Consider the following 9949-nt stretch of genomic DNA (forward strand, 5'->3'; position numbering starts at 1 on the left):
ACAAGTACCAATACCAAACTAACTTATAATCTTTTTAGTCCTGGACCTAGTGTTCGTCTGGTAGAAAATCTTGCATAGGACCTGCTCCCGCTCCTTCTCTTGCTCCAGGTCCCCAAGGTGGTACTGGTGCATCACCTAGTTGGTCCTCTGCTGGTCGAAGTTATTGTTGGTGTGCAGCACCAGAACCTTTTTGCTGCCCGTCTGCCGGTCGTTGACCATCACCGGCAAGGTATTGCCGGTGTTGTGCCACATCGCGTGCATGCCGCACTCCGACTGTATCTTGCAACGCGTCCACGTGCCCCTTTTGAACGTCTTGGAATTGCGCTGGAAGAAATGCTTTCTTAGGCCTCAAGGTGCTCGATCAGCTCCTGATCCGTGGGATCAAACTTGACACCAGCCGGTAGCACCGGCCAATCCTTCTTCGACTTGCATGGGTTAATTCCAGTTATATGATACTCAATGTATGATCAATCGACTGTTTTAAGTGGATGATGAAAGATTTTGACAAAAAAGTGGTACTCCAAATCTGAAGTCCAGAATACCTGAACACGCCGCCGGGATTCTTGTATCACCTCATGCGCAGCGTGTTGTCACGTCAATTCAATGTGTGGACATGACGAATAATTTGACTGACTATACTAGTATTGCTACTGTACTACTTACTAGTCGTATTTAGTGTCACATTTTAATCATAGGTTTAACTAACAAGTAAGCACTTGAAGCCTAAGTGATATATATATATAGAGTGGCACGATTAAAATAATTATTTGGATCACGGTGTACCCCTATAAGGGCCCGACGGGAAGTTCCTGAGATCGGGCGAGCTAACAGAAAAGGCCCAAAGGCCACAACCTCTTATCCCGTGCCCGCGACCCCCAGTCGGCGCCCACCTTCCCCCGCCCCCGCCTCCTTCCGGGCGCGAAGCCGGCCCCGCCTCCTCCGGCGCGAAGCCGCCGCCCCCAACTCCTCTTGGCGCGTCGCCGCCCCCGGGTCCCGAAGCGCCTCCCACCGCAGCTGGCCCCGCCTCCTCCGACGCGAGGTCGCCGCCCCCACCTCCTCCGGCGCGAGGCCGCCGCTCCCACCTCCTCCTGGTGCGCCGCCGCCCCCTTGTCCCGACGCGCCTCCGGCCTCCGCCGGCCCTCACTCCGCCGCAACCACCACGTCGGCCTCCCTCCCCCCTGGATCCATCGTGGCGGCGGCCTTCCTACCCCTGGATCCACCACGACGGTGCCTCGCTCCCCTGGATCCACGGCGGCGGCGGCGGACAGCCTCCCCCTGGATCCACCAGCCGTCAACCTCCCCCCGAGCACCTCCCTTCCTGTGCTGCAACCGTGGCACCGCTACTGCGCCACCCACCCCAAACACCGTAGCTCCTCCTCCATGAATACATCGTGGATGGCCACCTGCTCAACGATGGCGCCAACCTAACTCTGACCATGGCGACAGTCGACAGACGCCAATGTTGCAGGTATTGCTGCTACATCTCTTCCCTGATCTCACTCCCTCCCTCTCCCTCACCTCTCTTTCTTCACAAATATCTTCTCTGCTGGAGGATTTGAACTTCTCCAAATTTGCACTAAAACTAACTGCAAAAATGTTTCTGTATTTTGCTTATGAAAGAATTGACTTGATGTTTGAACTGCAGGCCTGTCTTCTTTGACCGGAAGACGCTCTAGTTTAGCAGCATCAACAACGCAAAAAAGAGAGGAAGAAAATGGATGTCAGGCTCATCTCTGGAGTCTTTGCAATCCTTTCATGCTAGGTGTTTGTGTAAAGCATGCTCATGCATGCCTGTGGAAGTTGAAAGGAAACAAATGTTCCAGTATCACTATCAGCATATATTTTCTAAATGTCAACCCAGAGAAAACGCGATGGCATGACTAGTCTAGATTGTGAGGAGAAGTTCATATTCAGAAAGGATATAAGTTCACATAAGCCAGTGACCATGGACAAACAAAGACCCAAAAATTGTTTTTTTGTCTCAAAAATGTTTACAATAAATTTTGTATGTGAATGTGTATAATCAAAACAATGCGTGTGTGAATATAGGTTGCTAGTCATTAATCTGTTGTTATATCTATCATCAACTATTTCCTTTGTTTTTGAGAAATCTTGTGAAGAAATAATATTCCACTCAAAAATTCCTTGGAAAGCTCAGACACATCGTGCACATGGAAAATCATGGGAAGTGCTTCTAGTCGAGAGCAATACCACGCAAAAAGTGAAACCACCGTGGAGAAGAAAAGTTAGAGGGGAATTGTAGTGTTTGTAGTTTGGAAAAGAGAGAAGAAAGTTGACGTTCAAAACGAACCAAAAGGCATTTAGAAAAAAAGAGTTTGCTGAAAAGAAAAAACTAGAAGTTCACAAAATAAAAAAAGCCTATATATAAGTTAAAAGACAAGACAATATAGATAAATTTCCGTTTCTAAAACTAAACTAAGAAGTTCGAGTTTGGAAAATATAGCAGGTCAATGTTTATAAAAAAATCAGATTTTTTTCGTATGTAAAAATAAAATCAAGAAGTTCAAATTAAAAAAACCAAAGTAGTTTAAAAAAATATAAAATTGAGTTTTCCCTGTTTTGTCCAAAAAATATAGAAGGTCAAATTAAGTAACGGAGCGGTTCAATATTTATTACAAAACTAGTATTTTTTCCATTACTAAAATAAATAAACCAAGAAGTCGAAATTACCAAAATAGTGTAGTTAGATATATATCAAAAACTCATTTTCTTTGTTATTAAATAATCAAAAATCAAGAAGTTCAAATTAAAAATAATGGAGTAGTTCAATTTATAAGGATAACTCAAAATATTTCCGTTCTACGAAAAATAAAAGTATGAAGTACAATTTGAAAGGAAATGTTTGATGCTTAATTAAAAACATATTTTGTAAGAATAAAACTAAAAGGTTCAAAATAAAATAACAAAGAAGTTTGAAGTATATTAAAAACTCATTTTTCCTCGTTATTAAAGAATAAAATGAAGAAGTTCGAATTAAATACAAGAACAACAAAAAAAATTAAGAGGATTTTCCATTTTTTAGAAAAACTACAAGTTCAAACTTTGCGAGTATGAAAAAAATTGTCAACACGCGAAATTTGCGTGTTTTCAATAGCTTTCCACCGGTATATCATTTGCTCAATTCCGGTAAGTGGTTGGGGAGTTAGGGGCAAAATACATCACGTGAAAAACAGACTGAAGTTCAAACAGAACTGCTACAGAAGTTCAACCTCTTCACGCAGTGCATTTTTGGAGACTCTGTTTTTGCAATGACGGCAGAACGCATGGTCTCGGAAGTTCAGATTGCTAAGTAACAGAAGTTCACGTACTACACGGTGTGCATTTTGTATTTAAAAAAAGAATGAAAAAGCAAAGGCTAAAAGTTTTGTTGCTAGAAGTTCCAGTGCTCGGCCCGAGAAAGTTCAAAAATTCTTATGAGAGAGGTTGAACAAAAATACGTGACAGAAGTTCAAGGTGAAAAAACAGCGAGAAGTTCAACTAGTACACGGAAAGCATTTCAGATGAGAATATAAGAATAGAAAACAAAAAGCTTAAAATGTTTGTTGCAAGAAGTTCACGTACTCCTTCATTGCGTGTAATTCAACGTATACAGAAAAATGTGACAGAAGTTCATATATAGTGAAAACAATGAAAAGTTCAAGTACTGCAAGCAATGCATTTCAGGTGAGAATAAAAGTATAGAAAAATAAAAGCTTAAAAGGTTTGTTGAAAGAAGTTCGAGTGCTCTGTCCCGGGAGGTTCAAAAATTCTTGCGAGATATGTTCACCTTGTATTTCCATGTTCAAAAACACAACAAGAAATTGTTTTTGCGTTTTAAAATAATTCTCTCAATCCACAAAGAAGTTCAGTTATTATTTGGGAGCAATTTGATTTAAAAAAAATCAAATTATAAAAATGGAAAATGTTCATGTACTACATGGTGTGTGTTTAATACGAGAAAAATGAATTAAAAGGCAATGTCCAAATTTTTTGTTGTTATAAGTTCAAGTCCTCGGTCGAAGAAAGTTAAGAAATTTATTATGAGAGAAGTTTGTACAAAAGGAATATCATTTGTGTAACACTGATGAATGGATGAGAAAATTACAAACAAAAATACGTCATAGAAGTGCAACGTGAAAACAACAGGAAGTTCAACTACTACACTGAATGAATTTCAGATGAAAAACTTTTAAAAACGTTGCGAGTATGAAAAAATGATCAACATGGGAAAGTTGCGTGTTTACAGCAACTTTCCATCGGTATATTATTGATGAATTCCGGGGAGTGAATGGAGAGCTACGAGCAGTGGATGGAGAGCTACGGGCAAAAAAAGCACGTGAAAAACAGAGTGAAGTTCAAGTAGACATGCCGAGAAGTTCAGGTTCTTCACGCGGTGCATTTTTGAAGAATCTGTTTTGCGATAAAGGCAGAACGAACGATCTCACCAATTTCGAAATTACTTGAAAACGGCAAGGAATCACAGAAAACCATCAACATGAAAAAGTTTCGAATTTTCCGTAGCTTTTCAGCGGTATATTATTTGCCCCATTCCGATAAAGTTTATAGAAATTGCGGTAAAAATACGTTTTTAGCCATTTTCAAAACTGACATAAAACCGTAATGAATTAGGAGAAACAATATATACAAAAAAGTTTCGCACTTCTTCAAGCTTTCCAACGCCATATCATTTGCTGCATTTGGACATACGTTAAAAAATTAGCTCGAAAAAACGAACTCGGTGGAACTTGTACCGTTTTCTAAATTACTTTTAAACCGTTCAAAATTAGAAAAAACTTTTAACATGAAAAAGTATCACATTTTCATAAGATTTCCAACGCCATATTATTTGCCTCAATTGGATTAGCCGTTTAGAAATGGCATCGAAAATACAAACTCGGGTGTTCCATTTGCAAAATTCTACGATTTTCTGAATTACTCTTTAACCGTATGGAACTAGAGAAAACTTTCAACATGTGGAAGGAGCGGTTTTTCAGCAGCTTTCCAACACCATATTATTTGCCTCATTCCGATAAACGGTTTAAAAATGCGATCGAAAATACGTTTCACGTTTTTTGTATGAAGAAAAAACTGTTTTCAAAACTGCTCTTAAACCTCTTACATTTTGGCAAAAAATTAACTTGGGTCATGATACTGATGTCCATAGCTTTCCAACGGTATATTGCAAGCCCCATTTGGACACCTTTTAGCTAAAGTTCAACCTAGTACTAGGGGAAGGTCAGGCGCGTTACTCGGGAAGTTCATGTTGTGATCAGAATATTATTCTGATCCCGTGATCAGAATAGTGTTTATATATTTATATACTGCACAACATCTCCATCATCATTATCAGTACATCCTGCGCAGGTGAGTTAGGATGCACTTGATCCTAGAAAGGTATCTATCCTTCAAACCAGAGGAGTGCTTCAAACTAACAACAGTACATGATATCCAACAAAAGAGGGTCGTGCTACAGCAGCAGAATACATGGCTCAGTCTACATATCGGTACGAATCAAGTTGTGCATATTTTTTGTTTGCATGAACCACATCGCCGCATGTCTGGTTTGCAAAAGCATCCACCGCATGGAAGCTTGATGCCTTTCACACACTGAAGATTATCTGGCAACAAGCTGTGTCGACGAATCTCTGGATATGGTGATTCATGAAACCCATGGTATGATGTGTAAACACAGTCCCCCTGGCGAATGGAAGTTGCATAGCACGGTAATCATCGCCGGTGATATGATCGATGATTGGTTGGATGATCGGATAATTGAGCCCGAGGAACATGGAGTGGTTGCCGAGGCTGTAAACCCGCCTCCAGTTAAATACACCTGGCCCAATGGAGCTGGGATCTTTCTCGAACACGAAGCAGCCATAGCCATCAATGTCATGAACGCCCCAGGCATTTTACTGCATGTGGTTTGATGAAATGGTTTGGTCAATTTGGTATGTGCAAATGAGCATCAAATGACCACCGTCAGCTGAACAAGCGATAAATCACCACCCATTGGCTGGTATGATTCCAGGTCCTGGAATCATGGAGGCCAGCGCATTTGCATCTGTTGCAACAATTCAAATTGGAGACCAAAAGGACAAAAATAAACAATCATGTTCAGAGTATGTGTGGAATTAAGATTATTATATCAGTGACACATATCATAGACAGAGAATTGCAATGTCGTGGTCATAATCATACCCCAAGTTAAAAAAATAAGCCAATGGCTTTCATATTCTAGCAATATATCATGGTTCAAACATCATGTAATAATGAGAAGAAAACAGATATGACAGGGCCTACTCATATTCTACCATAGCACTTACTACAGTTATCATATCAACTCTAAGCAATCACATGTGTTGTTATAAAAAAACCCTGGAAATGAGAGTAACATATAGCAATCATAAGGTTATACTCATAATATCTATTCTAACAATCATTAGATACCAATTGTTCTCATATCAACTCTAACAATAACATTTGTGGTCATAAAAATCTAGGAAATGAGAGGAACATATAGCAATGATGTGGTTATAGACATACTATATATTCTAAATCTGTAACAATGAATAGGCAGTCGTATTCTTAAAGTAATGATGAGATGACATAGAACAATTACACGATGATAGATTCCAGCAGTATAGGCAGCCAATCTATGCGTCGACCGCATAAACGATGCCATCATGCACTATAGCATCGGACAGAAGTGTTGGGTAAAGAGGATCGACGATGAGCCATAACCATGTATGGCGACCGGATTCCAGATAGACTAATCCCATGTTGAACACGGCAATGAGCTTGAAATCCATGTAGTCTTCTGATGGTGTGGGCACTTCGTAGATTACAACCTTTAGCAAACAGAGGTCCAGCCAAAAGCTCGATGCATCTCGTGCGTAGTAGGCAGGAGTGTCCGGCGGGCCGCGAGGCTCGATGGCGGTGGTATCCAAAGATGGAAGGGTGATCTCTCGCTGGGTGTAGATATCCATGAGATGCCACGGACTACCGGATTGGTGGATGAGGACGATCAAGTTGGCCTTCATGCCCGCCCAGTCGTGGTCGCGCATGAAGGACATGTGGACGGGTAGTGGTAGCATGTCGAGGGGCACCACGGCAACCTCCGTAGGATCGGCAATTCGGTGTTTGGGACACCTGCGAGGATCGGGCATCAGCAAGCAGGGTGTCTTGAAAAGAGCCGGCCAGTTGCAGACGAGTAGACGGTACAAAGACACCAAGCATGTGGCCAGACGGACGGTGCTGAGTAGGTCCATACGATTACAGATCTGCTCCAAGAGAACATCGGGGAGGGAATTCCAATCGCGGCTCTGATGACCCACAAGTATAGGGATCTATCGTAGTCCTTTCGATAAGTAAGAGTGTCGAACCCAACGAGGAGCAGAAGGAAATGATAAGCGGTTTTCTGCAAGGTATTCTCTGCAAGTACTGAAATAAGTGGTAACCGATAGTTTTGTGATAGGATAATTTGTAACGAGCAAGAAGTAACAAAAGTAAATAAAGTGCAGCAAGGTGGCCCAATCCTTTTTGTAGCAAAGGACAAGCCTGGACAATCTCTTATATAGAGAAAAGTGCTCCTGAGGACACATGGGAATATTGCCAAGCTAGTTTTCATCACGTTCATATGATTCGCGTTCGGTACTTTGATAATCTGATATGTGGGTGGACCGGTGCTTGGGCACTGTCCTTACTTGGACAAGCATCCCACTTATGATTAACCTCTATTGCAAGAATCCGCAACTACAACAAAAGTATTAAGGTAAACCTAACCATAGCATGAAACATATGGACCCAAATCAGCCCCCTACGAAGCAACGCATAAACTAGGGTTTAAGCTTCTGTCACTCTGGCAACCCATCATCTACTTATTACTTCCCAATGCCTTCCTCTAGGCCCAAATAATGGTGAAGTGTTATGTAGTCAACATTCACATAACACCACTAAGGGGAGACAACATACATCTCATCAAAATATCGAACGGATACCAAATTCACATGACTACTAATAGCAAGACTTCTCCCATGTCCTCAGGAACAAACGGAACTAATCACAAAGCATATTCATGTTCATAATCAGAGGGGTATTAATATGCATATAGGATCTGAACATATGATCTTTGTAATGCCCCGTATGTAACATGCTATATTTGTATTCCAACTCTTGCCATTTTCGGCTCTAAGTTATGATTTTCCCTCGTGGTTGGGTTTTGCCTCCGTTTGGCTTTTTTTCCATGTCATGCATTTCATATCATGTCATCATGTGCATCGCATTTGCATACGTGTTCGTCTCATGCATCCGAGCATTTTCCCCGTTGTCCGTTTTGCATTCCGGCGCTCCTACGTCCTCCGGTGTTCCCTTTTGCCTCTTTTCGTGTGCAGGTGTTAAACATTCTTGGATTGGACCGAGACTTGCCAAGCGGCCTTGGTACACTACTGGTAGACCGCCTGTCAAGTTTCGTGCCATTTGGAGTTCGTTTGATACTCCAACGGTTAACCGAGGAACCGGAAAGGCCTCGTGTGTGTTGCAGACCAACACCCCTCCAAAGTGGCCCAAAACCCAGCTAAACTCCCTCCATCCTCTCGGTCGTTCGATCACGATCGCGTGGCCGAAAACCGCACTCCATTTGGAGTCTCCTAGCTCCTTCTTTGTTTAAATAGGCCCCCCTCCTTCATTTTTGGGTCCAAACCCTAGCTCCCTCTTCCCCCGCCGCCGCCGGGCACGTCTGAGACGGCCGGACGTGTCCGCACTGCACCCAGACCAACCAGATATCGCCACGTGTCACCGCTGCCATCTCCGCATCGCCGGCCCGCCGCAGCCCGCACCAGGCCCACGGGGCCCGAAGCCTGTCGCCGCCCGGGTCGCGCCTCTGCCCCCGCGCCCGAGCCCGCGGATCCGCCTGCCGGCGCCGCCCCTCGCCGCTCAGTGCTGCGCCGCTGCCACACAGCTCGCCGCCGGCCGCCGCCGCCCTCCGCCCCGAGCACCCGGCCTCGCCCACGCCCGCTGGCGACCTCCTCCGCCTCCCCGCGCCGGGATCTGCCCGGATTCGCCATCTCCGGCAAGCCCCGCGTCGGCGAGCCTCGGTTCCCGTGCCCCGTTGAATTTTTCCCCGAGGTAGAATTTCTCCGAGTCCAGAAACTTTTGTATTTTGTTGCTCTGTTCATCATGCCATATCTCATCATCCGTAGCTCTGTTTTGCGCGTGTGATATATTGAAATGTTCGTTAGGATGTGCTCATCATTTCATTCCATTGCACCATGATTGTTTGAGTCCATCTTGATGCCTAAAATGTTGTTGCAAGAGTGCTCTAAAATGTTAGTTTCTGTTTCTTATCAGATTATGGACATTTATCATTTTTGCCATGATTGATGTGTGCCTCCTATGAACTTGAGCCCTACATGTGTTTTGGGCTATGCCATGCCATCTTTACAGGGGTGTATGCCATGTATTTTTGTGATCAATGGGGTGACTAGCACAAGCATGCAAAGTAGCTCTCGTGATGTTGCTGATTTCAGGACTTAGAATTCTTCCAAGTCATTTCCCCGATGTTATTTTTATGCCATGTATTCATGTTGCTATAGAGAGATCCGTCCCTCTTTTCAGCATGTTCAATAAGGATGCTTTTGATATATTGTTATGTTCTATCCGTCCATGTCTTTGTTTGCAATTATGGAGTACCCTAGCATGACTCAATATTACTCTACTTTTGCTATAAAATGTTCCTCGCAGATTGTTTACGTGTTATTCAATTTTGCCAAGGTTGTTGTAGTTGATCCATGCATGCTATGAGATTGTTATTGCCATGTATAAATTATTGAACATGTCTTCTTGCGGGTGTATGCTTAGTTTGTCATGCAATGCCTTGTGGTGAGTGCATCGAGCTCGCAAACATGCCTACGTAACTCTGTTTTTGCCATGTCCGGTTTTCTGCCAAGTCTGA

At 43.1% G+C, this 9949-nt stretch overlaps 1 long non-coding RNA gene across 1 annotated transcript; it reads left to right on the top strand.

Moving 5' to 3' along the window:
- The first annotated feature begins 832 nt into the window (after window positions 1-832).
- LOC125541635 lies at window positions 833-2083 on the top strand. The gene is made up of 2 exons (XR_007297606.1): window positions 833-1468; window positions 1646-2083. It is a non-coding gene; the product is annotated as an uncharacterized LOC125541635 (long non-coding RNA).
- Window positions 2084-9949: the final 7866 nt, after the last annotated feature.

The sequence above is a fragment of the Triticum urartu genome, chromosome 2 (assembly GCF_003073215.2).
Source record: "Triticum urartu cultivar G1812 chromosome 2, Tu2.1, whole genome shotgun sequence".
NCBI classification, from domain to species: domain Eukaryota; kingdom Viridiplantae; phylum Streptophyta; class Magnoliopsida; order Poales; family Poaceae; genus Triticum; species Triticum urartu.